At 44.0% G+C, this 26543-nt stretch overlaps 1 protein-coding gene across 2 annotated transcripts in view; it reads left to right on the top strand.

The window, feature by feature from the left end:
* Positions 1–794: 794 nt before the first annotated feature.
* Positions 795–26543, top strand: part of CTNNA2 (catenin alpha 2) — a 490650-nt gene continuing 464901 nt past the window's right edge. For both annotated transcript variants that reach the window (XM_026718940.2, XM_026718938.2), the window contains exon 1: positions 795–909. The gene's annotated coding sequence lies outside the window, so the exon portion shown is untranslated. The remainder of the gene's footprint in view (positions 910–26543) is intronic.

The raw sequence follows: 26543 nt of genomic DNA, 5'->3' as shown, positions 1-26543 counted from the left end.
GAGGACTACCTGTACTTATCTCTTTCCCCCCCCCAGGTGAGAACCACATGGGGAGGGGGCAGAGCCTTTTGCACCCTCCCTTACTCCACCCCACTCCCGTTTTTGCACGTGGTTGCCAGAGAGAGGAAGAAAAGCCGCTGGGGCAGCCGGTGCAGACAGGACGATCCAGAAAATCACCCCTCAAACGAATCCCGGCTTATCCTGGGCTGAGGACAACCCTGCACGTGGGTGGGAGGAGAAGCAACCCCGGGAAGACCCCGCAACCCTCCACTCCAAGAAGCGGGTAAAAGGGGGCTGACCCGCATGCTCGACCGCATTCCCACGACCCCTGTCCCCAACCTTCCTCCCTCCCCCCCCCATTACCACGCCCTCCCTCCCCCAGCCCGCGCGGCCTCCGTCGCTAAGCAACGCGGTCCAAGGGCCTCCCCTCGAGCGCCTCCCAGCGCCGCACCTGCGCAGTGGGCGCCGCCCGCTCAAACCCTTCGCCGGCTCCGGCAAAGGAGGCACCTGCGCCCTTCTCCCCCCCTTCCCCTCCCCTCTCCCCATCTCGCCCGCTGCCCGGCTCCCTCGCGCCGCGGCGCAGGCGCGCTCTTCTCCTCAGTCACACAGCGGCCGGTCGACTCGGTTAGGGTGGGGTGGGGGGGGGGGAGTAGATTGTGAGAGGCGGGCGCGAGCCGGGTGGAGGGGGGGGGGGAGAGAGAGAGAGAGAGAGAGAGAAGAAAGGGGGCGGGGCCGTCCGTCGCCGGCGTTCGTTGGCTGGCGATGCGCGGCGGGCAGGGCAAGGAGGGAGGGGGAGAGGGGGGCGCGCGCGCGCGTGAGGATGCCCGCCCCCTTCGGTCGTGGCTCCCTCAGCCGGGCGTGAGGCGGCGGCGGTGGCAGCGGCAGCGGCTCCCCCGGTCGCGAGCTGAGGTGAGGCGAGGCCAGGGAAGGGCAGAGCATCCTTCCTCCTTTTCTTGTGCCGCCCCTCCTCCTCCTCCTCCTCCTCACCCCCCCTTCCCGGCTCCCCCGTTCTCCCTCCCGCCCTCAGGCTCTTCCCGCCCCCGCGCTCCCCCTCCGTCACCTTTCGCCCCCCTTTCTCTCTCTCGCTCTCCCACGGCTCGCGCCGCTGTTACCTTTCCCTCCCGCCGGGCATCCTCCCTTCCTTTGTGTCCGCCGCCACGGGGCGAGATGCGCCTCTCGCGCGCGCGTGTGTGTGTGTGTGTGTGTGTGGCCAGACCCATGTGCGTGTGTTGCGCCCGCCCGCCCGCCCGCCCGCCCGCTGGCCGACGGGGGACCCGCGGGTGTGTGCGGCCACGCCAGCTTGCCTAAAAGCGCGCATCCCTCCTCGCCTCGGCCTCCATGCACGCTCCCTCCCCCCCTCCCTCCCGCGGCTCCCTCCTCTCGTTCCCGAGGCGGGGAAGGTGCATCCGGAGCATCCCTCCACCTCTTGGGGGGGGGGGGCATGAAGGGAAAGGGCCGAAGGCAGGGCAGGGACGGGGCTCTCCGCAGCCCCCGAGCATCTGGGCCTGGTGCAAGGGGGAGCCGGAGGGAGAGGAGCCGGAGGGCTTTGGTGGGGGGGGAGAGCTGCGAGCGAAGCCTCCTTCTTGCCCTTTGTATGGCAGAGAGATGCTTCCTTGCTCCTCTTTGAATCAAAGGGGGCTTTTATTGGGCCCTGGCTGTGAGTTGCCAAAGACCCACCCCGAGTTCTCTTCTGGCATCCTTTCGGGTTGGAAGTCCTGTGGCTGCCTTGAAATCAGCTGCCTGCCTTGCTTCTGGCTGCCTCTGGAGGGAGGAAAAGGGAGAAAGTGTGGGGAAAATAAGCGCATGCATGCATGCATGCATGCATGCTTCCCTTCATCCCATTCTATCCCTCCATTCCATCCATCCCATCCATCCAATCCCTATTTGCACATACACACACACATTCCAAGCCAGCTGCTTCTTCACCTTGGATTTGGGATTCCTTGAGAAAATTTTGTGGTGTCGCCCACGTTTTTTTGCAGGGGAAACCAGTTGACATTGACCATAAGTATTGTCTGGCCGAGCCTTTTTTGGTTTTTAATTAGAAAAGCCTTGAAGCATGAATAGTTTGGCTATTTCTCACTTCTACAAACCAAGAAAAGTTGTGGAACTTTGGGGAATGGGAGCTGGTAGATGCTCTGGAAAAGCATCAGGATGCAGTTTCACTGTTACCTTTAAAGTTTCTTGTTTTGTTTTTTTCTACTTTGAGGTGTCTGCTTAACTCTAAGGGTGTTTTGAGAAGGGATTGAAAATTTATTGGATGAAGAAAAAAAGGTCTAAGGTTGCTGTGTAACTGCTTCTCTAGAAGGATCAAGTGTTGACTTCATAACCAGGGAAATTGTTGGACATTGGATGTGGTGATTACTGGTTGATTTTCAGTAAATTGTCAGTAAAGTGAACACATTCTCAATTGTATTGGTAGAAAATAAATTTGTTTTAAAATGCTTAGTTGTTGGAACATTTAAAAATTCAACTTGAGCTTGTGTTGTGTGATATTGACACGTTCAAAATACTATAATCACTAGCACAAGTTTTATATTTGATTGTTAATGAATATCTCATAGAAATTAAACTTAATTTATTCAAAAGCCTGGGGGGGGGGAAGGGAGGGAGGGAGTATATTGTATGATTTTTTAAAAATCAGTGATCAGTAGTCTGAAGGTTTGTGTTCTGAAAGATCCTTCTAGGAATCTAAATCTAAAATTTAACAACATAGGAAATAAAACAGAACCATTTACTATAGAGAAATATTTGTGTTTCTTGGGCTTCATTTAGTTATGCTTATTTGAAACAACATATATAAACTGCCAATGATGTATTTATTATATAAATACTGTATTTTTGTTAAGTCCAAATTGTACGGGTATTAGCTGCATTCTGAAATACTGTATATTGATATGTTCATCTGAATAAAACTTTCAGGCATGTGTCTCTACATGTACATTTCATAGGACCTGCTGAGGGCAATCATTCCCATTTCACTGCATTTTGAGAACTCTACAGTTACATCGTGGTTCCATTTTTATGATTCTATACAGCTAGTCCTTGTCTTATGACTGATTATTTAGCAACCATTCAAAATTATGATAGACCCCCCTCAAGGGTACTTACAACCTGGTTCCAAAGTGCCGGTGGCTGCCCCTTTCCTGTGACCCTGTGACTATGTTGTCCCCTTGGCAATCATCCTGCATTTATGGTCACTCGTAGCATCCTGTAGTCATGTGGTTGCATTTTACCATGTCTTTGCCAAAGAAACGGCAATTACTAATTGGCAAAAACACCCCATATTGAACCGAGTGCTTGCTTTATGACCTGTAGTGTTTGCTTTACAACTGCTGCATTTGCTTTTATGACCGGTACATTCACTTGACCACCATCACAAAACAGGCTGCAAAATTGAGTTGGTCACCTGGGTGACCTGTTTTACAACTGTAATGCTCAGGCTTCGCCCTGTAAGTTGAGGACGACCTGCAGAGGGAAGTATTATTGACATGTAATTAATCAAAATGCCAGTGAGCAAGTTAAGTAATCCACACTGCAGTCATGGTCTACCTATTGCCTGCGCAAATCAAATATGATTATTTTTTTAAAAAAAGATTTCTGCACCTACTTGTAAGAACTCTTTGTATAATCCTCCCCTACCCCCCCCACCTCACTAGACAGTCATAAAAAACATATGCAGAATGTGAGTACAAAGCTTTCTCCTGCTATTGTTGCCTGACAGCTGGTATTCAGGAAAATCACACCTCTCATTCTGGAGTTACTAGGCAGTGATTATGAATATTAGTAGTACAGAGGGACTGATTCCTAAGCTACACAGCTGATCCTTAAAAAAAGAACAACTGGAAGCTCTCACTTGAATTTTCAGTCATTTAATTTTATTTTGAGGTTCCCATGTTTTAGTTTTAGGAGAGAATAAGAATAATAAATGCCCCTGTTCGTTTTCTCCATGTTGTGTATACGTTTATATTTATATATTCCTTTTATAATTTTATGCTCCTAGATCAGGTACTAGCCCTCCCCAATTACTTGCATTTTCTGTTTTGTAATACTAAATCCGACGTTGTTCTCCCTTCATAGGAACTTCTCCCCTTTTCTGATAACTTTGGAAGACTTTCTGTTTCCCTGCCTGCCTCCTTCCATCTTCCCAGGGTTATGTTGAGGTGCAGTGCTGCTAATTCTGTAATCATTCTCCCAAATACTGCTATGGTTGTATCAGAGTTTCCCTGTAAGCTGCCTAGAGCTTAAATTAACAAACATAAAGAATAACTTTTGTTCAAATTTTCTGTAATACACATTCCCAACTCCTGAAGATACAATGTATCTTTAAACAAGTACAAATATATTGTTTGGGAGATGAAGCAAAATGTTTATTCATCATCCTCCTCCTCCTCCTCCTCCTCCTCCTCCTCCTCCTCCTCCTCCTCCTCCTCCTCCTCCTCTCCTTCTCCTCCTCCTTCTCCTTCTCCTTCTTCTTCTTCTTCCTCTTCCCCTTCCCCTTCTCCACCCTCCACGCATCCTCTTCCTCCTTGCAGCGTGTTCATAAACTTTGAAAATGTCTAGCATTGCAGCATCCTAATTTCTTACAACCCAGGGATGTCAAACTTGATTTCATTGAGGGACTCATGAGGGTTGTGTTTGACCTCAGGGGGCCGAGGGCCATAGCCAGTATGGGTGTGACCAGCTCCGTCATCGAGGTGCCATTTTCAGCCAGGACAGCCTCCTTGAGCTCTGTTTTCTCTGGCAGAGGTTTGCAGGAGGCCGTTGCGTCCGAAAACAGAGCGCAGGCAAGTTGTGCACGACCCTCCCAAGCTCTGTTTCACTCACTGGCAGAGGCACCGCGGGCCGGTCCTTTGCTGTTTCCAGATCTAAGCAGCCCATAGTTATTAATACGTTTCCTAGGACAATTCAGTGTGTTGATTGTGGTCTATAAAGCCCCCATGGGATAGGGCTGGCTATCTTGCTTGCACCTGTCCGGTGACATGTGGTAGCGTGAGTTTGCTCCAGGTGGGATAGAGGTGGTGTTCCTTCTTAGTTGCACCACCTGGAATAGTCTGGCTGTGGAAATTTGAGTTGACCTGGCTTTGCCTTCCTTTGGACCTTGAAGAGCTGACATTGTCCCCCCCCATGTGCTGGGTTATATAACCTTTGGGGGTGTTTTATTAATTGCTTGGTACATTAATCTCTGAGTTATCACCTTTTTGTTTGTATTAAATCGGATTGGATTTTTTTATATACCACCCAGAGCTGCTATGAGTTGGGGGGCCTGTAAATTTGATTTATAAATAAATACATATAAACTGTCTATTTTTGATGATCATATAGGCTTCTTTTAGCTTTTCAAACTGTACAATAAATACCTAGGCATGTGTTTGTATGTATAAAAGAGATATAGCCAGTTTCTTTGGTCTTTCTCTCATGTAAGATTATTCTTTTAATTTTTATTTCAGTTGCTGTGACTTTGTATTCTCTTTCAATTCTGATGGCCAGAACTAATTACTGTATGGGGGCCTTTAGGAAAATTCCGAATTAGAAGGTTTTGGGACGAAATCCTCCTTGAAATAGCCTAACATTAATAATATATCTGAGCAATTTTTTCTTTTATTATTTATGAATTTATTGCTAATGAATTGTATCAATCGATTATTAATAAGGAATGTTTATGAAATTTTCTGGAAGAGCCTAAAAACCTGGCTGGCACTTGGCCTGGGGCCCCGGGAGAGGCCTGCTGGGTCGGGGGTGGCAGATGCAGGCTGCCCACCATCTTGGTTTGTAACTTTCAACTTCTCTCTTCAGTTTTTCTAATGCTAATTTTTTTTCAGTGCTTTATACTTCTTTTTACCTTGTAATCTGCCCAGAGATGCTGTATCAGTGAGATGGGCAGCATAGAAATTTAATAAAAAAAAAAAACAGAACTGAATACAGAGATACACTGGAATAAATGCACTGAAATTGACTAGAATGCAATTACAGGTAATCCTGGACTTACAACCGTTCATTTAGTGAGCGTTCAAAGTTACCATGGCACCGTTTTTCACAGTTATGACCCTTGCAGCATCCCCATGATGATCTGATCAAAATTCAGAGGCCTAGCAATCAATGCATATTTAGTATGACGGTTGCTGTGTCCCAAGGTCATGTGATCCCCTTTTGTGACCTGACAAGGTCAAGGGGGAAACCAAATTCACTTAACAACCAGGCTACTAATTGAACAACTACAGTGATTCACTTAACAACTATAGCAAGAAAGGCCATAAAATGGGGGCAACAATTCACTTAACAAATGTCTCACTTAACAACAGAAATGTTGGACTCTGTTATGGTTGTAAGTTGAGGACTACCTGTATTGCTTTCTGTATGAGCTGGAATCTGTACATTAGAGTTGCAACTCTCACATCTGTAACTTTAACTGGGCAAAAGAATGCATCACAGGGCAAACGTTTTCAACCCAAGTAGCTCAAATGTGCTAAGCTACAGAATGCTGGGACTTACTACTTCCATATGAATGAAATTCTGGAAAGCTCCGTGTCATTCCCGTGCCATCATGCCACTGCTATTCAGCCTGCTCCCTTGGTGACACAATCACATGATGCTCATTTATCACATTGCCTGAACACCTTCCCACAATTATTTGCTTATTTGTTTATAGAATTTATTTGCCGCCCATCTCGTATCCAATGACTCTGGGCAGCTCACCACATGAAAAACATCCATTATAAAATACAGCCAATAAAAAACATGAACAATCATAGAGACAAGATGGCTGAGAAGGGGGCTGGGACACACAAGCTGGTGGTGGATGTTGAGGTAATTCCCCGTTAGGAGAATGAGCGCATACAGGGAGACGTATTTGAGAGAAGCGTTTGAATAATACACACACAGAACACAGATACACTATACAGTAAACGTAAGTTTTTACTTACAGAAAGGTTTAAGCAAAGTTCAAAACAAGCAGTCCAAAGTCATTCACAGGTAAATCAGTCAGTTTTCAATGCAGGGATAATCCAATAACAAATTACAGTGTCAAAAACAGTTCAGTATCAGACTTACATCAAATCCATGAATATCAGTCAATTAGGAAAAATGGAGGAACGGCAATACTTTCCAACAGAAGGAAACAGAGATTGAGACACACACTCTTCTGAGATTAAGACTAAGACAACCCAGGTTTCTCCTCCATCTTATGGCCATTTGAGAAACCACACCCAATTACAGTTTTGCATTTTCTTAAAGTTAACAGTTTTAAAATGTTTATCCTGGTTTATATCTTTCTAACCCAAATAGCTGTTAGGTGACTCATATTCCTAACAGTGGAGATGGCATTGAACTTAATTAGTTCACCACCTTCAGTATGAAGCCCCCCCATTGGGTATCCAGGCCCATCTGGCCGAGCAAAGTCCTCAGGCAATTCACTGGGGAAGCTTGCAGGCAGAACGTCAACGGGGTTCCCCTGAGGACCACAGCAGGCAGGGTGACCCAGTGAGTCATGGACTCGTATTTATTAAAAGTAGAAATTAGCCTTTGTGCGGCTGGCTCTTCCAATATGCCCTCCAACTGCCCAGGCTGCCTCTAATAAACAACCCTGGAATTCTGTGGGCTCTCCTTTCAAACCGTTACAAAGCCTAACTCTGCTTAGCTGTACAACCAGGGCATAGCGGCTCAAGTGGTGCCACCTGCTGAGGCTGTTCTACTGCAGGTCAGTTATTTGCAATGCATGAGTTGAATGACAACCCAGAGCTTCTGCCAAGCCTCCAGTGAGTCTAACATCGTTCCCGTTGGGCTTGTATTATTGCAAAGAACATTTGAAAATGGCTTCGGTGTTTTCTTGATGCCCCTCTTAAATGTAGGATGGGAATCTCTTGGAGGTGGAGGGGTAATAAATTCCCATCTGAAGGCATATAGTTTCTGGGGCTCTGGGGCAGAGGTCCCCACACTTGGCAACTCTTAAGATCGGTGGACTTCAACTCCCAGAATTCCTGAGCTAACAGAATTCTGGGAGTTGAAGTCCACAAGTGTTAAAGTTGCCAAGTTTGGAGACCCTCATTCCTCAACAAACTCAAACTGGGAATTAATTTATTTTTCAGGCGTTTATTTTGACTTCCCTTCTTCACTGAAAAAAAAACCTCTCTCTCTCTCCAGTGATTGAGTGGTTTACTGGCTAATATTGCAGAGTGTACGGGAATTTAATGGCTATTAGTATAAATATGCTTTTACAAGTAGCTCTGGAACATCTTCACAATTGACATCAGTTGGGCTTAAAAGCCAACTGCTCGTGCCTTGAAGGACATGTTTTGTAATAGAGTTGTAGGATTAGGTTGTAAAAATATTTGCGATTCAGTCTAAGGCCCTTGAACAGCAATTACAACTAGTAACATATTGCAGTTAGAGTGTTGGGCTATGAATGGGGAATATCTGAATTCAGATCTCCAGCCATGATATTTAAATTTCTCGTGAAAGTAAAATAATGAATGGGATGATAAAAATTGTTTGCGGAGAGAGCATATACAAAAGACAACCACTTTAGAGTGATAAAAAACCGACGTAGCTACCTGGACTGATCCTTATTATGCACCGAGGGGATGGCTTCTTAAGTGTGTAGGACTGACGTGTCAGTCAGAGGTGTTTGTTACAGAAACTCCACCTGTAATAAAGCTGCAGTCTAGCTGGCATTCTGCTAATGTCTCTAGAATGCTTTATGTAACGATTCGAAGTGAATTTAGAGAAGGAGTGAATCCAAAGAGCAGGATGGTAGAGGTGGTTTTACCTTTGCTGTCTTTCAAATAAGACCTTCCATTGGCTCTCCCAGGAGATCAAATGTCCATGAGCAGCCTTAGAACTAACCCGTGTCACCTCTGCTTTTGCAAAGTGCTATTCTGGTTTTCTAATATGGGATCAAGGAGCATGGTGCTGCTCTATGCTGAACGCTTAGGTGGCTAATATTGTTCTTCTGCTTGCACTTTTTAGCGTAACAAGTGTGTACCTTCTCAGGTAGTATTTCTGAAACGTTGAGGGACCTTGAATTTTTACGGGGGAGGAAGTGGCAATGTTTTGTTTTGTTTTGTTTGAATCTCTTCTCTTTTGTGTTTGCAAAGAAACCCCTGAATATATCATGATAAAAATGGCTCAATCTGAAGTGGGCAGAGAAATACATATATTTATATCAACCATTGTAAGAACTAGTCAATTATTCATTACTTTTAAAATAGCATATATATATATATATATATATATATATATATATATATATATATATATATATATATATATATATATTATTCTCCTAAGTTTTGGCGTCTTACATGTATGGTATTCAGCTTTGTTCGGGTATTTTCCCACATCATTGTAGTTGTGCTTTTAAAGTTGTAGCAACGTTTTGGCAGAATCTCATCTGCCATCATCAGGCTTCTGTACTGTGTTCGTCTGTGAGTCACTATACTATACACACTATATAGAAGCCTGATGATGGCAGATGAGATTCTGCCGAAATGTTGCTACAACTTTAAAAGCACAACTACAACAACGTGGGAAAATACCCGAACAAAGCTGAATGCCATACATGTAAGTACCCGCGAAAACTTAATGTAAGTACCCGCGAAAACTGTGCTATACTCATTCCAATATTTCAAACCATATCTGAGAAATAGTTTGAAAGAAGTATATTAGAAAATGTTGGTTTTAATCCATATTGCTGTTTTAAATAAATGCAGTGTTTGAAAGAGCAGAAATTCAATAAAGAAATGGGCTCTGTTTGTGTTTTCTTGTTTCTCTATCATCTACTGTACGGCTTTAACTGATTTTTGCACACGAAAGCAGTTTGCCCCCTCCCTTCCTCCCCAAAATAATAAAATCACTAGCAACAAAACTAAGTAACTGTCTACAGCCCCCTTCCCCCAATTATCAGGCCTTGAACACAACTGCCATGCTTTAAGGTGGCCTAGATTACAGCCTATCGTAGTAGTCAAAGCATGAACTGACAAGGGGAACTCGGACAGGTATTATTTTACTTCTGTTGTAAAAAAATGGGATGATGAAGTGATGCATAGTTTAAATCCGTGTTTTGGGTTTCTCTGTCCTCAAAGCTACTCTCAAATTAACTGACCAGGTATTTTCTGGTGATGATGTTAAATAACAGCAACCAGAAATGGAAGTAATGCAACATGCTTGAGATATTGAAGTTGCTCTACTAAAATAGTCCAAGCTTTATGTAAGCTATGCATTAGTCTCTGTATATGGCAAGTAGAGTCTGAATGAAGATTTGAGACTCTTCTTTTGGAGATCTTGAATTTGGACACAAGGCAGGATTAAGAACAATGTTCATAAATACAGCTTTTTACGGTTTGCACTGATAAGGAATTATGGAATCTCTCACTTTATAGAGTGCTTGACTATAATTGGAGTGAAAATGTACAAATAAACTAATTATTATCTCCTCTAAGTTGTAGCCTCCTTTATACATCTCTGGGTATAAACCCCTATTCAACTCCATAAAGTTTATTTTGAATAGGACCACTTAGGATTTCATAGAATACTTTTGATGCAGAGGGGTTAACCCCGCAATTTTTCATATATTCCTCATTCCTAAAGTCATTCTTGTGTTCTTCATTCTGGACCACTGGTCAACCATTTAACAAATTTCCATAAAATATAATTATTTAGTTTTCCATTTACTCTACTTTATAAATAAAGATAGTCGGCTTAGATTGGTATCACAGTTTTTCTTATTTTAAAGATGGGAAATTAAAATTGAAGTGAAGTGTTGAAGCTTAAGCTTTCTGCATCTTTATTAAATTTTCTCGGATACTTCAGTCTTAACGTTTTCCCAAAAGTGTCTACTGGCATTTTAACCTGATTGTCTTCAGAAGCTGAAGGACCTTGGGGCAGCACTGAAATATTATGCTTGTAAGAGTAGCAAGTTAATAGCAGATTAGAGTCTGGATGTCTTGTATGTAAATTTAAGACTTTGTTGATGTCCTAAAATTTTTATTTTGCACATATTTTATGTCTCTGAGTCTGGAGCACAATGCAACTGAAGTAAGTAAAGCCTTCCAGAAATCAAGCTTGATACTTGGGGAGCTATATGAGTATGTTCATATTGTTTTTCTTGGCCACAATGCAGAAAGAGTTTCTTTGTTTTGTATTAATTTGTCACTCTAATTTAACCCCATTGGGGATTTCCTAGGGCCTCTGAGACAAACTCTAATTAGTCTGCAGATATCTCTATTGTGGTCATAGGCTAGCATAAGAAGGGTAGAATAAAGAAAATATTTATTATGTTTTATATTTTTTAGCTTTTAAAAATATTATTTGTATTTCACTCTTCTTACGCTGGTCTATGACCATAATAAAGTTATTTGCAATTAGGTCTGACTTGTTTAGCTTTTTAAGATCAGCCAAGAGCATCTCGTAAGGACAAAATGAAATAGTTACAGGTAAGTTACAGGTGGTCCTCGACTTAGGACCACAATTGAGCCCAGCATTTCTATTGCTATGCAGGACAGTTGTTAAGTGAATTTTGCCCTGTTTTACGACCTTTCTTGCCAGATTTGTCGAGTGAATCCCTATAATTGTTAAGTTGGTAACACAGTTATTAAATGAATCTGGCTTTAAATGAACTTTGCTTGTTAAGAGGTCGCAAAGGGGGATCCCATGACCCCGGGACACTGAAACGGTCATCAAGCCAAGCCTCTGAATTTTGATCCCATGGCCCCGGGGGATGCTGCAATGGTCGTAAGTGTGAAAAATGGTCATAGGTCTTTTTTCCCCAGTGCCATTGTTACTTTGGACGGCCACTAAACAAATGGATATAAGTCGAGGACCGCCTGTCGATGAGGCTTACCAATGTTTGATCCTTCCGGTCTTTTTCTCCCCCTCTAAGGATAAATGGGAAGACTATTCTGAAGTCTGACCCGTCACAAGGAACAGGGGCTGAGTGTTGTGGAAATTGTGGTCTCCGCTTATCTTGTAAGTCTGACACTGAAGGCTGATCAGCAGCACCGAGTGCGTCACTTGCGGTTGTGTCTTTCCCAGGAGGCTGAATGGGACGTGGATCTGCTTTCCCAGTTGAGACGTTGGCTAAGCCCAGAATACTCTGCCAGTTGCTAAATGATGTTGGACTTCATTGTAATCCTCTAGAAGGGGGGTCTCCAGCCCTGGCAACTCTTAAGCCTGGAGGACTTCAAGGCTGAGGACCCCCCTGATCTGCGGGACGGAGGTGGGGAACGATGGGCCTTTTATGGCCTGTGGACTTCAACTCCCAGAATCAACTCCCTGAACCAACCACGCTGGCTGGGGAATTCGGAGAGTTGAAGTCCACAGGCCATAAAAGGGCCACCCTGAGATCTGGAAGAAGGTATTCCTTTGGGCGACACTCCAGCAGTTTGCCCTGCACTGTGAAAGCGGGTGTAGGTTTTGTACAGATGTGTTCCTTACTGGAGAAGTGCTGGCCTTTCTTTGTTTTTTTTAAGAGGAGGTTATTGTGATGACTCCAAGCATGTCAAGAAGAATGGACTCGCGTCACTGGGATAGTTGCCATAAATATGAGATGGCTGTAAACTCTCTAGCAGCTGTATATTCTTAGTTGCTATTAGAGAGTAAATACGCTCTCAAACGAAAAGAATAAAAGCTGTGCGGTCAGGAGGAAGGTTTTACCATGTCAACATTATCTCACCTTACCCTTAAATGTTTCTGGCATCCCTCTCCTTCCAGGAAAGAGGTATCCATACTGCTTGTGACAGGAAGGGATTGTTTAACACAGGGATGTTCTCTAGAAATACGATGAGATTGAGTAGCTAAAAAAGGAGGAGGAGGAGGAGGAGGAGGAGAGGAGAAGAGGAGGAGGGGGAGGGGAGGAGGAGGAGGAGGAGAAGAAGAGGAGAAGAAGAAGAAGAAGAAGAAGAAGAAGAAGAAGAAGAAGAAGAAGAAGCAGTGCAAGCAATTCACGCGCAGTCGCCAAAAAAGACAGTTGCATGATGTCATTGAGAGATAAATGCGACAAAGAGGACTTTTAGCCTGATAATGGGTGTCTCAGAGCTGCTGAAATAAATGTGCTTTAAAGATGCGTATAAGTTTCCCCCCATTTATGTGGGAACCAAAATATTTGCTGAGCAGGGTCCTTGGCCCAGTGGCCCACAATGAAAGTGTGTGTGTGTGTCTGTGTGTGTGTGTGTGTGTGTGTGTGTATATGTGTGTATGTATCTGTGTGTATGCCTGTGTTGAGCAGCTGGAGAGGGAGCTTTGTTCTATTCTAGATTTTGTGAATACTTTGATTTTGTTGCATAGGATTCATAATGGGGTCTTTGTATTGTGTTGTCGGACCTGTTCAGGCTGACGTGTTTTAAAATCCCAAACCTCCAATGATTATACAGACGTTTCCATGTTGTTTTCTTAGCAGAAAACACAAATTTGCAAATTACTTTCTTCCCCAGTGTTTTTTTAAAAACTTTATCCAGTTTACAACCTTATTGTAAAAGACAAGTTGATCCATCACTTGTTGATTTTTTTTTTTTCACCATTGATTACACGTGTGTAACAAATATTCTGCTTAAATCGAGAGCTTAATTTGGAAAATAACAATCACGTTTGTTTTGGTAATTTGGAATAAATTACCCTGGGCTGTTTTACATACTAACAACTTCCTGATTGCATTCAGAGTTAGTCTGCAAAGCAGAGAAAAGAAAGACAAACATCTTTGAGATGGCGAAGGTAAGGTTGCCTGACATTAATGTTTTTTTTTTTTTAAAGAACTCCTCGGGGCTTTGCATTTTGAAGTTGGTTTTAACATGGTTGGTGCTGAGGAGGAAGCTATCCCAAAGGAAATGCTGGTGACCTGGTGTTCCTTGAACTTTCACTTGGGACAGGGCTCCCTTGCGCGATATTCCTGTCCCGTTTCCGAACGATTCGTTGCACGGCTCTCTCTGCTTTGCTGAGTAAGGGCCACGGAGACTCCCCCACTGAGGCAAAATCTGCCTGACATACGTTTTCAGTCTGTAGGGGAGAGAGTGAAACCACCCAGATTAACCAGTATACAATGTACCATGTACACAAGCAGTCCTCGACTTACAGCCACACTTGAGCCCAACGTTTTTGCTGCTAAGTGAGCTTTGCCCCATTTTACGACCTTTCGTGCCACAGTTGTTAAGTGAATCCCTGCATCTGTTAAATTATTAGCACGGTTGTTAAGGGAATCTGGCTTCCCCGTTGACTTGGCGGGTCAGAAGGCTGCGAAAGGGATCCCGTGACCTCAGGACACCGTAAGCATCATAAACACGAGCCAGTTGCCATGGGACTGAATTCTGATCCCATGACCCTGGGGGTGATAAGGGGAAAGTGTCCCCTTATTATTTTCTGCAAGGTAGTTCTCTGTTTGGGAAAAATTGCTTTGCGGAGTTAGAAATGCTCAGAGAGAGCCTGTTTGGTGGAACGGCGTCAAGGCAGAAACTGGGGCGTTGTGAATTATGGTTCCCACTTAGGCACAAAGCCAACTGGGTGACTTCCAGTTACTCTCTCGCCTGGGGAGGAAGGCGGGGGCAAACTGCTTCTGAGAAATGTTGCCAATAAGACTGCAAGGACTAAGTTAGACAGTTAGCAGGAGGCCCCTGGGCGCACATGCAAACACGCAGGTACACAGAATTTAGAAATCCACTATGTTATATAAAGGGCGGGCGGGGAAGGTGGCTCGGTGCTTAAGAAGCTGAGCTGCTCAGTTGGAAAGCTGACGGCCTGGGTTTGAGACCCGAGCACCGCACAATGGCGCGAGCGCCCATTCTTGCCTCAGCTCCTGCCCACCGAACAGTTTGAAAGCATGAAAAGGTGAGTCGATAAATAGGTGGCTGGATTATGATCACAGGACTATGGGGATGCTGCAACAGTCATAAGTGTAGTGAAAGTGGTCGTAGGTCACTTTTTTCAGTGCTGTTGTAGCTTTGAACCGTCACTAAATGAACCGTTGTAAGTCAAGACTCCCTGTAAGGGAAAGTGAATGGCAATCCTCAAAAGGCCTTAATCACTGGGGACAGGAGAAGAGTTTTGAGGAGAGAGTATCTGTTACTTTTGAGAGGAGAATGACTACACAATTCTTGGATGCCTAGGATAGGGGCAGCCTATAAATGTAATACTTAAAAATATGTGACAGCGTCGTGTTCCCAACACGTGGCGTCCCATTGGGATGGAGCACACAAATAGCTTGCATTATACGAAAAGGCTTTTTGATCTTCTAAATACCGTAAACACATAGAGACTTTTACTGCTTTGTGGTCTTCGGGTTACTTAATCTAGGTTCAGTTTAGTAGATTTTAGTTTATCTTCCACTAGGATTCTATTTCCATATGAATGAAAGGAGGGATGTTCAGTGAAGTGTCCTGAATTCTGGAGCACAAGTTGTCTCCACGGCAGCGCATCTCATACCTATTAATTCAAATAATCTTTCACCCAAGAACTACGATTTCACACTTGGAATGGGCCCATTGTTTTGTTTGGTTCCCCCTTCTTGAACAGATTTAAAAACTAAAAATAGTTGTCTCTTGAGGAAATAAAGTGTATGGTTGGTGAGTAATTTTGTATGTTCTTTCAGAGGCTGTAAGTTCTGAAGGTAGCTGGAGAAACTAACCAGTTCTTTTCCTGTTGTGCTAAAAGATCGAAGCAGCTTTCAGGCAGATTCCCAAATGGAATTCAGATTAGCTTGGAAATGGTCTGGATGATTTCTCCTAGCCATTTTTGTACCCAGAAGGGGATTATTTCTGAGTCTGTCTGATAAAACACGCAATGGTTCATTCAACCGGTTGAAATCTGATGATTTAGGTCTAGCTTTTCAATGTCCTCTGAAAGTTTTGATAGATTTTATTGACTTATAGATTAAAGTTGGTTGGCATATGCACGTAGCTATATCATGAGTGCATGCACACACATTCACCAGCTGTATTGCCAACTGTCAGTGATCGGTATGCCCAGCCAACTGATTTTTTTGGATCCAGAGACAATGAGCATATCAGTAAATAAAGGTTTTTTTTTTAAGTTTTATTATTAGCTCAAGCAAACAGAATCAAAAGTCTAACATAAAAAAGCATCCGTACCAAGCAAGGTAACCCTCCCATCTCTCGCAAGCTGCCCGGAAGCTCCTCCATAATGACGGAGAAGTTGGCCTCTTGTCCCCAACAGTCTGGGCTCTCATTTCACCCACTTGGGAAGGATGGGAGGCTGAATCAACCTTGACTCGGAGTCAGGATTGAACGCCCGACAGTGAGCAGAGTTAGCTGGCAACCCTGCATTCTAACCGCTGCACCAGATAGAAAAGTATGTAAAAATTTAAAACTATTCAGATTAAAATTTTAAACTGTACAAGAAACCAGGACCAAGAGATGGCTGGCAGGGAGATGCGGTCTTCTTACCCGGTCATCCACTTCCAGCGGTGAGCGTCGCCTCGGGGTCTCAAGCCAACTGGCAAGACCAAGTTTTAATACCCTTCCGGAAGGCCGAAGGGGTGGGAGACGTTCTCACCTCCAGTGGCAAAATGTTCTGCTACTCTGCTAAAAGAGCAACACCTACAGTGCAGGAGCTTCGCTGGTTGCCAGACACCTTCTGCACCTAATTCGAGCTATTGGCGTCTCAAGTGGGCCTGTTGCTTTTGGGACCTTCTGCAGGCAGAACCGCCCACCATCTGGCCAGGGGGAGATCCTAGGAGAACCCATCACGGGGAAGGGGAAAGTGGCATTCTTGGTGCAACCCCTTATTTCTGGAACCGCTTTCCCCCAGTGGTCCGTTTGCCCACTCTATCCTCTGGGACGGGGTCTCCAACCCCTGGGCCCTTGGGGACTGATAGTGGTCTGCAGCCTGTTGGGAACCGGCCACACAAGCGGCAGGCAAGCGCGTGAAACTAGATCTGCACGTGCACAGGATTAGGTTGCGTGTGTGTGTGTGCAACCACCCCCTCCCCTCGCCACCACCACCACCGCTGGACCCCCCCAAAAAAGGTTGGGGACCGCTGCTTTAGGAAACGGGTTAAAAATGCTCAAAGTCCAAATGGACTTTGGGGGAATGAGTTTTAGCAGAAGGCAGAAGCAAATTTGCAATGACTTAATGGATGATTTTAATGAAACTATGGTAAGCCACCGAGGGTATTTGAGTAGGCAGGCTAACAATAATTGTAATAAATTAATTAATAAACGACCACTCCCAGCCGCCCTGGGAGGCTTTGCAACAATAAGAGATGAGGGTGGTTGTAAGGTCGTCATTATCCGGAATGCCACCGATGGCCTCTTCTTTTCTGAAGGGCTGCTGCCATTGTGTCAGGGTCCATGTATTTTGTAGCTCAGGAGATTGTAGGTGTCATTGAGATGGGATCTGTGAGATAAATGGCAAGGTTCAAAAGCCCCCCCCCCTCATTATTTTGGGGTGGGGGACAGTAATGCCTCCCTGTTTAGCAAGCATTAGAAGAAAGCACGCAAAAGATTGACCCTCGTGTAGTTCACCTACACTAAATAATTTGGGACAGGAACATCCATTTGAAAATCCATGGCTGCCCTGGAGAATGAAGGTTTGCGGGTGTGACCGACTGCAGATTTGCTCCGTCTGTATGCCCAATACTTTTTATTGGAAAAGGAAAACCAAAGCAGAAACAGAAACAAAAGTGGCAGCTGCTGCTGTCAAGAAGGGAAAACAGGAGGAGTAAAAAAGGGATTCAGAATATTGTTGAGCTTAGCGGCATGTGAGTTTTGGAAGAGAAAATAGGGCATAAACGTTCCAAGTTACAGAAAGCAGAATTTTATGACTTCTCTCTGACATGCAGTGCAGGAACAATACTTCTTTCTTGAAAAGCCGCATGGAAAGAAATCTTCGTTGCAATTTAGCAAGGTTTTTGACTGAAAACCTGAAGGAAACGCTTGCAAGAATGAGAGGATTTGTGCACGCTGTATCTTTTAGCATCTTTAATTGCTAATCTTTAACTAATTCATAATATTGAGACAAAAATGATCCCTTGTTTTCTACACCTGACAGTATACGATGTCTGGAGCGCTTCTTTTTCTACTGATTTTTGTTCTACAGTACTTCAGTTGTCCCTATAAAACAAGTTGGGTCTTCCAACTTGGCAAGTTTAAGACCTGTGGACTTCAACTCCCAGAATTCCTGGAGCTAAGATGACTGGAGGAGGAATTCTGGGAGTGGAAGTCCACAGGTCTTAAACTTGCCAAGTTGGAAGACCCCTGCTATAATAGCTTAAAAACTCCCCCCCACAAACTAGTCAGTTCAGCTCAGAGGTTTTCAAACTTTATGATACAGTGATCCTCTAAAATGATAAGTGTGAATTTGTTTGACCCCCCTTTCATTATTGGAAATAATTCTAATTATTTTGGATTTAGTGTGGAGCAAGAAACAAATATAGTCTACACTCCCCAGATAACTTCTACCGTACTTTCCTGACCTTGACATTTATCAATAGTGCGGTTAGTTGATCGCCTCTTCCTTTGCCCCCCAGGAAAACCTTTTGAAAGGCTGAGCGCTTAAAGTAATGGGTAAAATTACTGAAGACGATTACACCTGCTTCTACAGGTACCCCAAAGACCATATACATTACTACACACCACATAGAAGCCACCTGTCAGAAAGAATCGGTCCCACTGCTGCTGTGATTGGGAGGTGGTTTTGGCAGATGATGGCTAGATTTGCAAGTTCAGCCCTCTTATAAATTTATTCTGGGCTTCTCTCCCTCCAGCGATAAAGCAAAAAGTTGTTGAAGGGGTTCCCTTTGCCTTAGCCACCCGAAGCTCCAGGCTTCTGGTTCTTCCAGGAGAGGCAACCCATCATTTGAGAACTCTTGACTTAATAAGTAACCGTACCTCTTCTCGGTTTTGAAAATTAGATGGGTACGTGAACATTGTAGAGTTGCTTTGCCGTAATTCAATAACTCCAGCCCACTCTATCACTGTGGTTAATACCGCAAATTTGCATGCAAATTATATCACATATTACATTTGGGTTGCCATTTTTTTTTTTGGCTGTACGTTATCTTCGCTACTGTAAAAGTTTGGCAGTTGAAATGGATATTTAAAATAGCCGTTGGATAGAAAGTGCTGTGTACGTTTCTGTAGCTAAGTATTACGTGCTGAGTATTCTATAGCAGACCCTGAATTATTGCTTCCTAAGTATTTGTGAGGGATTTGACAGAATCACTGTATGTCTGAATGCAATTGATCGTTTGTGGTCTATGGCATGCAAATAGCTTGCCCGTATGTTGGAAAAGAATTGAGAATTGGGAGGGAGGAATCTAATTAGATACTATAAAAACACTATATTTTTCTGATATAATTGTTTTTATTGTCATTTTGGTTTTTATTGAAATTTGTACAGCTAGAAATGGGCATTATTTATGCATTCTCTTGAAAAGTGAGATGCTGTTTTATTGTTTACCACCACCCACCCCTTTCGTTCGGTGTCTGATTCTGGATGACTGCCCTGCAATTTGGTTGGTGATTTTTTTTTTTTCAGAAGTAGTTTAACTTTGCATCCTCCTTAGGTTGGAGAGAGAGTGACTGGCCCAAGGTCATCCAGCTGGCTTTGTGCCTAAGGTAGGAGTAAAAGTCACAGTCTCCCAGTTCCTAGCCTGATTTCTTCACCACTTTGCCAACTGGCTCTCATTAGCCTCTTAATGGTATCCAGACTCCACAAAGCAGGGTTTACAAAGACCAGGGAAGAAAACAATTGTTCCGACAGATGCACCTTCTTGCATCTGGCCAAATCACCCCAGACCGTCTATTCCTTGTGAGGAGGGGCAAGACTGCTTCCTCATGAGCAGCTTCACAGACCTCCCTTCGCTCCGTTCTCTGTGCCCATGGATGGGGCGGTGGAGCCAGCAGCTGTTCCTCGTTGGAGGTGATCTGTTGCCTTTCATTGCCCCTGACCATCGATCGACAGCCGATTCTCTCCTGCTTTTGTTAGAGAAGGTGGCTCCCCACCCAGTTGACCGCTTCCCACAATGTTGGACAGGCCTGGGACTGTCAGGCCTGTCCTCCTCAGCCCACAGGCTCTCTGGATATTCTTGGGAAGAAGATATGCCATCCCCATCGGATGATCCTGGTTGTTGTTGTTATTCCTCCTCCTCCTCCTCCTGCCTCTCTGTGTAGTTTGCACCCTGTCTAGTGTGTGGTCGACCCCTGCTTCTGTGGATCCGGGACTTCGTTCCTCTTCTTGGGCTGCTATGACCAGTCCCTCAAGGCTGTCTTGAAGTCCAGCTCTTTCCAGGCCCTGGAAGGGTCTTCCAATGTCTGCCACCTCCACTCTGTTGATCATGCAGGATCTTTTCTTGACAAGCCACGTCCTCTGCTCAGTCATCTCCCCACGTTGGCTGCTGCCTCGGGCGTTCCCTTAGCCGTTCATTTTGGGGTGTCATTGTACTGATGCACCGTGTATATATATATATATATAGAGAGAGAGAGAGCGCCTCTGATTCGATGAGTCCTTATCCAAGGAGGTATTCCTTTATCCCTCTATGGGCTAAGAATGATTAACTGGCTGAACTTCTCTGCAACATGCCGGTCAGATATTAGGGATGGGATGGGTAGAAAAGGAGAACCGTCTTAGAAATGCCAGTTCTTTTAATTGGGGGGATTAGCAGCAGCCCCGTGGACAAAAGGAACACTTGTCTTTTTACCTAATTCCTCTACCAAAGTCCCACTGGGCATGGCTTTGAAAGTAAGAGCCTCTAGGATAATATGCTGCCTTGACATAGCAGTAGGAAACCTGGTGCCATCGCTAAACTATTTTCTTAAACATCTTGGCTCTTGAGTCATTGGCTGCATTAATGGGTATCCTTTAACCCTGTTTCTGCTGTGTCTGACTCTGGTTTGCTATACCTGACCTGTTCTTTACAGCAAATCATGGTTTGTTTTCCAGCAATTGTTCACACCCTCGCTTGGGGATTGCTTTTCAAAGTTAAGAAGCCCCCAATTTATGTTGTTAAGTGAGACATTTGTTAAGGGAGTTTTGCCCCATTTTATAACCTTTTTTTTTGCCATAGCTGTTAAGTGAATCACTGCAGTTGAGCAGTTAGGAACCCGGTTGTTCAGATTCAGATACCTTTTTGTGCTCTCAGAGCTCATGGTAAATCAAGGAATCTCTCTCCGAAGGGGATATATCCTTAAGGCCAACCTGATTAAAGGCCCCCGACAGCCACTTTATACTGAAATTAAACTCCGTGCCCCAAGAGCAGCCGGCTGAGTTGTTAAGAAATCCCAGAGCCCCCCTGGAAGCCAACAGGGCCTGTAAGGTGCCTGGGCCAGACCAGTTTAATATCTCCTTCTCCCCCTGAGGGTCTTTTTAATGTATTCAAATAGTTACTCATTTAATTTGTAACTCAAGGCAGCAAATATGGTTAATACTCCTGCCTCCTCCCATTTCCCCTCCAACGGCAATCCTGTGAGGTGGGTTGGACTGAGAGAGGGAGGAAGTGTCTGGCCCAAAGTCACCCAGGTGGCCTTCATGCCTCAGGCAGGACTAGAACCCAGGATCTCCTGGTGATTAGTTTATTCAGCTGGCTATTCATGGCTAAGGGGGGACTTGAACTTACAGTCTCCTGCTTTCTAGCCTTAACCACCAGAACGATATTGGTTATCAGTTCTTGGTTTGTGGTTGAGGGGTAGGCTTGGAGCGAAATGTAACACTGGATTATAATAGTTGTGTGTTGGTGGTTTCACAGGATTTGCTTCTCTCCGTACGATCAATATACGACTTTAAACAGGGCACAGAAGGGTCAGTAAAGGGCTGTGTCTTATATAGCTTATCAGAGGAGTGATTGTTTATTCTCTTCATAACTGGAGGTGTCCACATAACGTTTCCTGGGGTTTGCAGAGGATGTGCGCAGAACGAAAAGGGCGGAAGGCAAGGAAATATCCTTCTTATCTGCAGCGTTAGAAGTCTACCTTGAGAAATGCAGAAGGCGACTTGCAGGCAATCTCTTCAGAAGAGAAGTAAACACAGAGATGAGAAAAGATTCAGAAGAGAAGTAAACCTAAGAGACCAAATATATATATGAGGAAACAAACCACAGCATACTTAAGGCTACAAAAAGATAACTATCTAGTAATAGTTTAGCTTCTTGTGGGAATTATGTCATTCAGCCGTGGTTCAAAAATGTTTACTGAATTTTCACTAACTCTGCCATTGTTGGAGGAAGATTGACAGGCTGAAAATGAAAGAAGAATGTCTATGCAAGCCAATATTATGCTGCCCTTGCTATAGAGTTTTAGAGCATTTGTGGAAGTGGAGCCCTTCCGCGCACAGAGTCTCTATGAAAGCAGTTAAAGGTAAGGGAAGCATCTCCTGAATTCACTCTCCCATCCTTTGAGTGCGCAATATTTGCATATAACTCTTTGCCAGTCTAATCGTATTAAAATTGTCAGTGCCTTGTCTGCTGGGTATTCATCATTTTGGAAAGCCCTCATCGGTTCTTTTGTTGCATTCATGCTACAGGACCTAGATATAATTCAAGACTTGGATATTCTAACCAGCCTAACGCGGCCATGAATCTTCTTCCTTTTGAGGGATGAATCCAGTTAGTTGGCTTGAAATGTTCCTGATCTGCTGCCTGAAATTATCCTAAATTCTCTTTTCAGCGGTTCCATATTATGATGTGAAAGTTCTCCCACACTCCCATTTCTGTAAAATGAAGCCTCCTTTAAATTGTAGCGATAGAAGAGAATAGTTGTAGCTCAGGGTTGAGTTGCATGGACCTTGGTGCTCTCTGAGCTTGGCGGCTTTCTTGCAGACATTTGAGGACCCAATTAGATAACATCAGGGCTGGAAGGGAGCGGGATGGGCTCTCTCAGGGGTGGGATCCGACCGGTGTAACTACCGGTTTGGTGACTGTACATTTTGCGTGCGTGCATATATCATTGTCAGCCAGCTGCCTGGACAGCTGAGCAGCACCACGCAGTGGTGCGCAGCAGTTAAAAAAGCACCTTTTCCCCTGCTTTTTCAACTGCAGCTGTGTCACGCAAAGCAGCTGTGGTTGAAAAAGCAGGAAATAAAGGTCAGGTAAGAGCCCGGGTGGGCGGGTGGACCAAAAGACTTCCTGTTGGGTGCTGTGTTGGTGCGGAGCTGAGGAGCGGATCGCCGCCCTGAAAAATTCCGATTTTTGCTAGTTGGTGGCTTTTTGGAATGTGTCGGACCCTGGAGGGGTAGGCAAAAGAAAGGGGAAGACACAGAGGTCTTGGGGAGGTGCCGCGATCCCGGAGACCAGAGACCCCCTGAAAACTAACGGCGGAAGAGGGAGATCGTGACAACCGTGATGTTCGGAACCAGAGACGCCGCAGCCCAGCTGATTAAAAGAAGTGAAAAGAGGGAAACAGCAGGCTGAGCACTGGAAAGGGGTATTTAAAGAAGATTTTCAGAATATTGGTGTATACTGTAAAGGAAGCTCCGAACCGAGTGATGTGGTGAAGCGGCAGAGTTTTTGACAGGAGCGCTGACTGAAACAACGGCAGAGATTTATGCTGACTAATGGAATCGGGAAACCTGAGGAGGCGAAGGGTGAGATAACAGCATTTGCTTTGCGAGTGGAGGGGTGAACTATAGAACCTTATTGTCGGTTTATTTGAGAAGTGAGGAAAGAAAGAAAAAGAAGTGAAAGTGATTAAGTGGTATAGGAAAATGAAAGGACAATTAAGAGTGTAAAACTTGGGAACAAACTTTTGACACATTGAAAGATCGGAAGAAAGGACTGGGGACAAGAAACTTTAATTTGATAAATATTAATAGACAATCCTGACAACAAAATAAGAAAGACTTATTTAAGGTTCATAAGTGAAACTGTGACTGTGACTGTGCGGGAATAAAAGAGCAAAAGAGCAACAAGAAAATACACAAATGAAGAAAGTGACTGTGCAACTTGGAATGAGGACATTTTGAATTAAGTGCTGTTGTAAGACAATTAACCCAAAAAAATCTCTGGATCTGATTTAATAGATATTGGTAAGATACAAACCTATTTAAGTGATGGTGGTAGAAAACTAATTTGATAGAGGTAAATATATTAGAAATTTGTATACAGAATATTGCTTAATACTGAGTGAACTTTTTGGATTAATTGAATAATTGTTGGAAAGTAATTCTATAAGCATATGAATTAGTTGGTCAAAAAATAATTATATAGTACCGTTTTTCTCCAACAATACGACCTCCCCCAATAGGAAGACCCAGCATGTTTTCTAGGCATAAAATGAAATTAAGCCCCTCCCCCCAAATTTTGGCCTATTTTAAAACATGCAAAATGGGGGGAAGGGTGGGGGGACTTGCCGTTAGGACCGCCCCGCGGGCAGCAATTCCTCACCACCAGCTGCTCCTAATGGGCGATCATGGCAGAGCGCGGAGAACTCCCTACTCCTGCCTAGCACCTTTGCGGCAGACCCAAGACCTTCAGTGCCCGGTGCTGTTGATTTCCCTTCTGCCCATGCTGCCGCCGCGTTTGGAGCTGCCACTTCCATGTTTGGAGCACCGCTGCCGTTTGGAGCTGCCGCTTCTGCATTAGGAGCTGCCACTGCGTTTGGAGCTGCCGCTTCCGCGTTTGGAACCCCACCGCTGTTTGGAGCACTGCCGCTGTTTGGAGTTGCCATGTCTGCATTTGGAGCTCCTGCCGCGTTTGGAACTCTGCTGCTGTTTGGAGCACCGCTGCCACTGGGAGCGCCGCTGCCACTCCAAACATGGCGGCAGCTCCAAACACAGAAGTGGCAGCTAGTGGTCCTTTACATACAGTGCAACTCCATCTCCTCTTTTATGGGGTCTGGTTTTTTCGAATAGTTTGTATCCTACCAGTACATTCCAGTCATGGGTTTCATCCCACCAAGTTTCTGTTATTCCAGCTATATCATATTTACCTTCATGTATTCGTAGTTCGAGTTCACCCTGCTTGTTCCCCAGACTTTGTGCATTTGTATATAGGCACTTGAGATCTTTATGTCTGACACTGTGTTTCCTGTTTACATAACCTGTGTTGTGCCTGCCTGTCCCTACTTTCTTGCCACCTGTTTGATTAGTGCACATGGTATGGCACTCACTATTAAATGCTTGGTTTTGGTTGGCATCAAGGTTGATAGTCTTACCTGCACAGACCTCTATTTTGCATGCACTGGTATCCTTATTAGTTTTAGGTTGCTGGGGACAGAGGTGTTCTGAATCCATTAATTCTCTGTCCCCGCTGTTCAGTTTAAATGTTTATGCAGGAAATCTGTGAATTTAATGCCAAGTAACTCAGTCCCTTTCTTTGATGGATGCAAACCATCTCTTTTGTACAGTTTTTCATTGGACCAGCTGCAGACATCATGACTAATAAAACTTCCCTTTTACACCACTCCTTTAGCCACACATTAAACTCTGTTACACGCTGCCCTTTCCCTTTTTTTTCCTTGTATACCAGTAGAACCTCTGAAAAGATAAGCCTACAGCCCATATTATTAAATTCATATCCCAAGCTCTGAAAGTCTTTCTGAACAGAAGTCTTCTTTCTGGGTATGATAGACTCAAAAATAGAAAAAAAAGATCAATATTTAATCTTGCACATTATAACCGCAGCCAGAATAAGTTATGCTCAAAATTGGAAACTTGTCTATTGTTCCTTCAGAGGAGATGGTCAAATTCACGAGTGTGCAGAGATGGACAGCCTAACCAAATTACTAAAAAACAACAAAGATAGTGAATACTATAAAGTTTGGAACTGGTATGAATGGTTAAAGAAAAAGTAACATTTGATAACTGAATAAGGTATGAAATTATGAAGGACATGGGTTTAATTATGAAGTATTCTGTGAAATTAAACATTAAAAGAACAAGGAAGGTACTGTAACAAGGTAGTTCACATCAGTGTTATGGGGTAAAAGAAAAAAAAAGAAAAGAAAAATGTAACCAATGCTCAATACCTGCTGCAAAATGTATATATGTATATATATTTGTTTTCTTAAACGTTGCTACAACTTTAAAAGCACAACTATAATGACGTGGGAAAATACCCGAACAAAGCTGAATACCACACACACACATATATATATTTGTTTATATGTTTGTTTCTTTCTTTTTAAATGTTTTAAATATATGAAACTTAAATAAACTTTATTTTAAAACTCTAAAAAATAAAAAAGCACCTTTTTTCCTGCTTTTTCAACCGCAGCTGTGTCACTCAAAGCAGTTGCGGTTGAAAAAGCAGGAAACAAAGGTCAGGAAAGAGCCCAGATGGGCTGGTGGGCCAAAAGAGCAGCAGACATAGTATCGGTTCTATGTATGCTCTCTGTTTGCTGCTCTTCAGAACCAGAACCAGTCCAATCCCATCCCTGGGCTCTCTGTTTATATATTAGTGGCTTGCCATGTCAGTGTGGGTGGGAGAGTTGTTTTCTTCTTGTTAGTTCTTGATTAGGCTGTTGTTTAATGTTGGGTTGGTTGTCTGAGTTGGTAATTCCTTGATTGGGGTATTGTTTACCGCTGGTCTAGCATTAACCTTAGTTTTAATCTCTGCTTATCTGGGTGTTGACTGCAGGCTAGGAGGGTGTGTTTAAGTCTTCTCCTTTCCTTTT

This window comes from Pseudonaja textilis, chromosome 6, assembly GCF_049901715.1.
Source record: "Pseudonaja textilis isolate UNSWEBS1 chromosome 6, rPseTex1.2, whole genome shotgun sequence".
NCBI lineage: Eukaryota > Metazoa > Chordata > Lepidosauria > Squamata > Elapidae > Pseudonaja > Pseudonaja textilis.
This window is presented reverse-complemented; position numbering and strand designations above follow the sequence as displayed.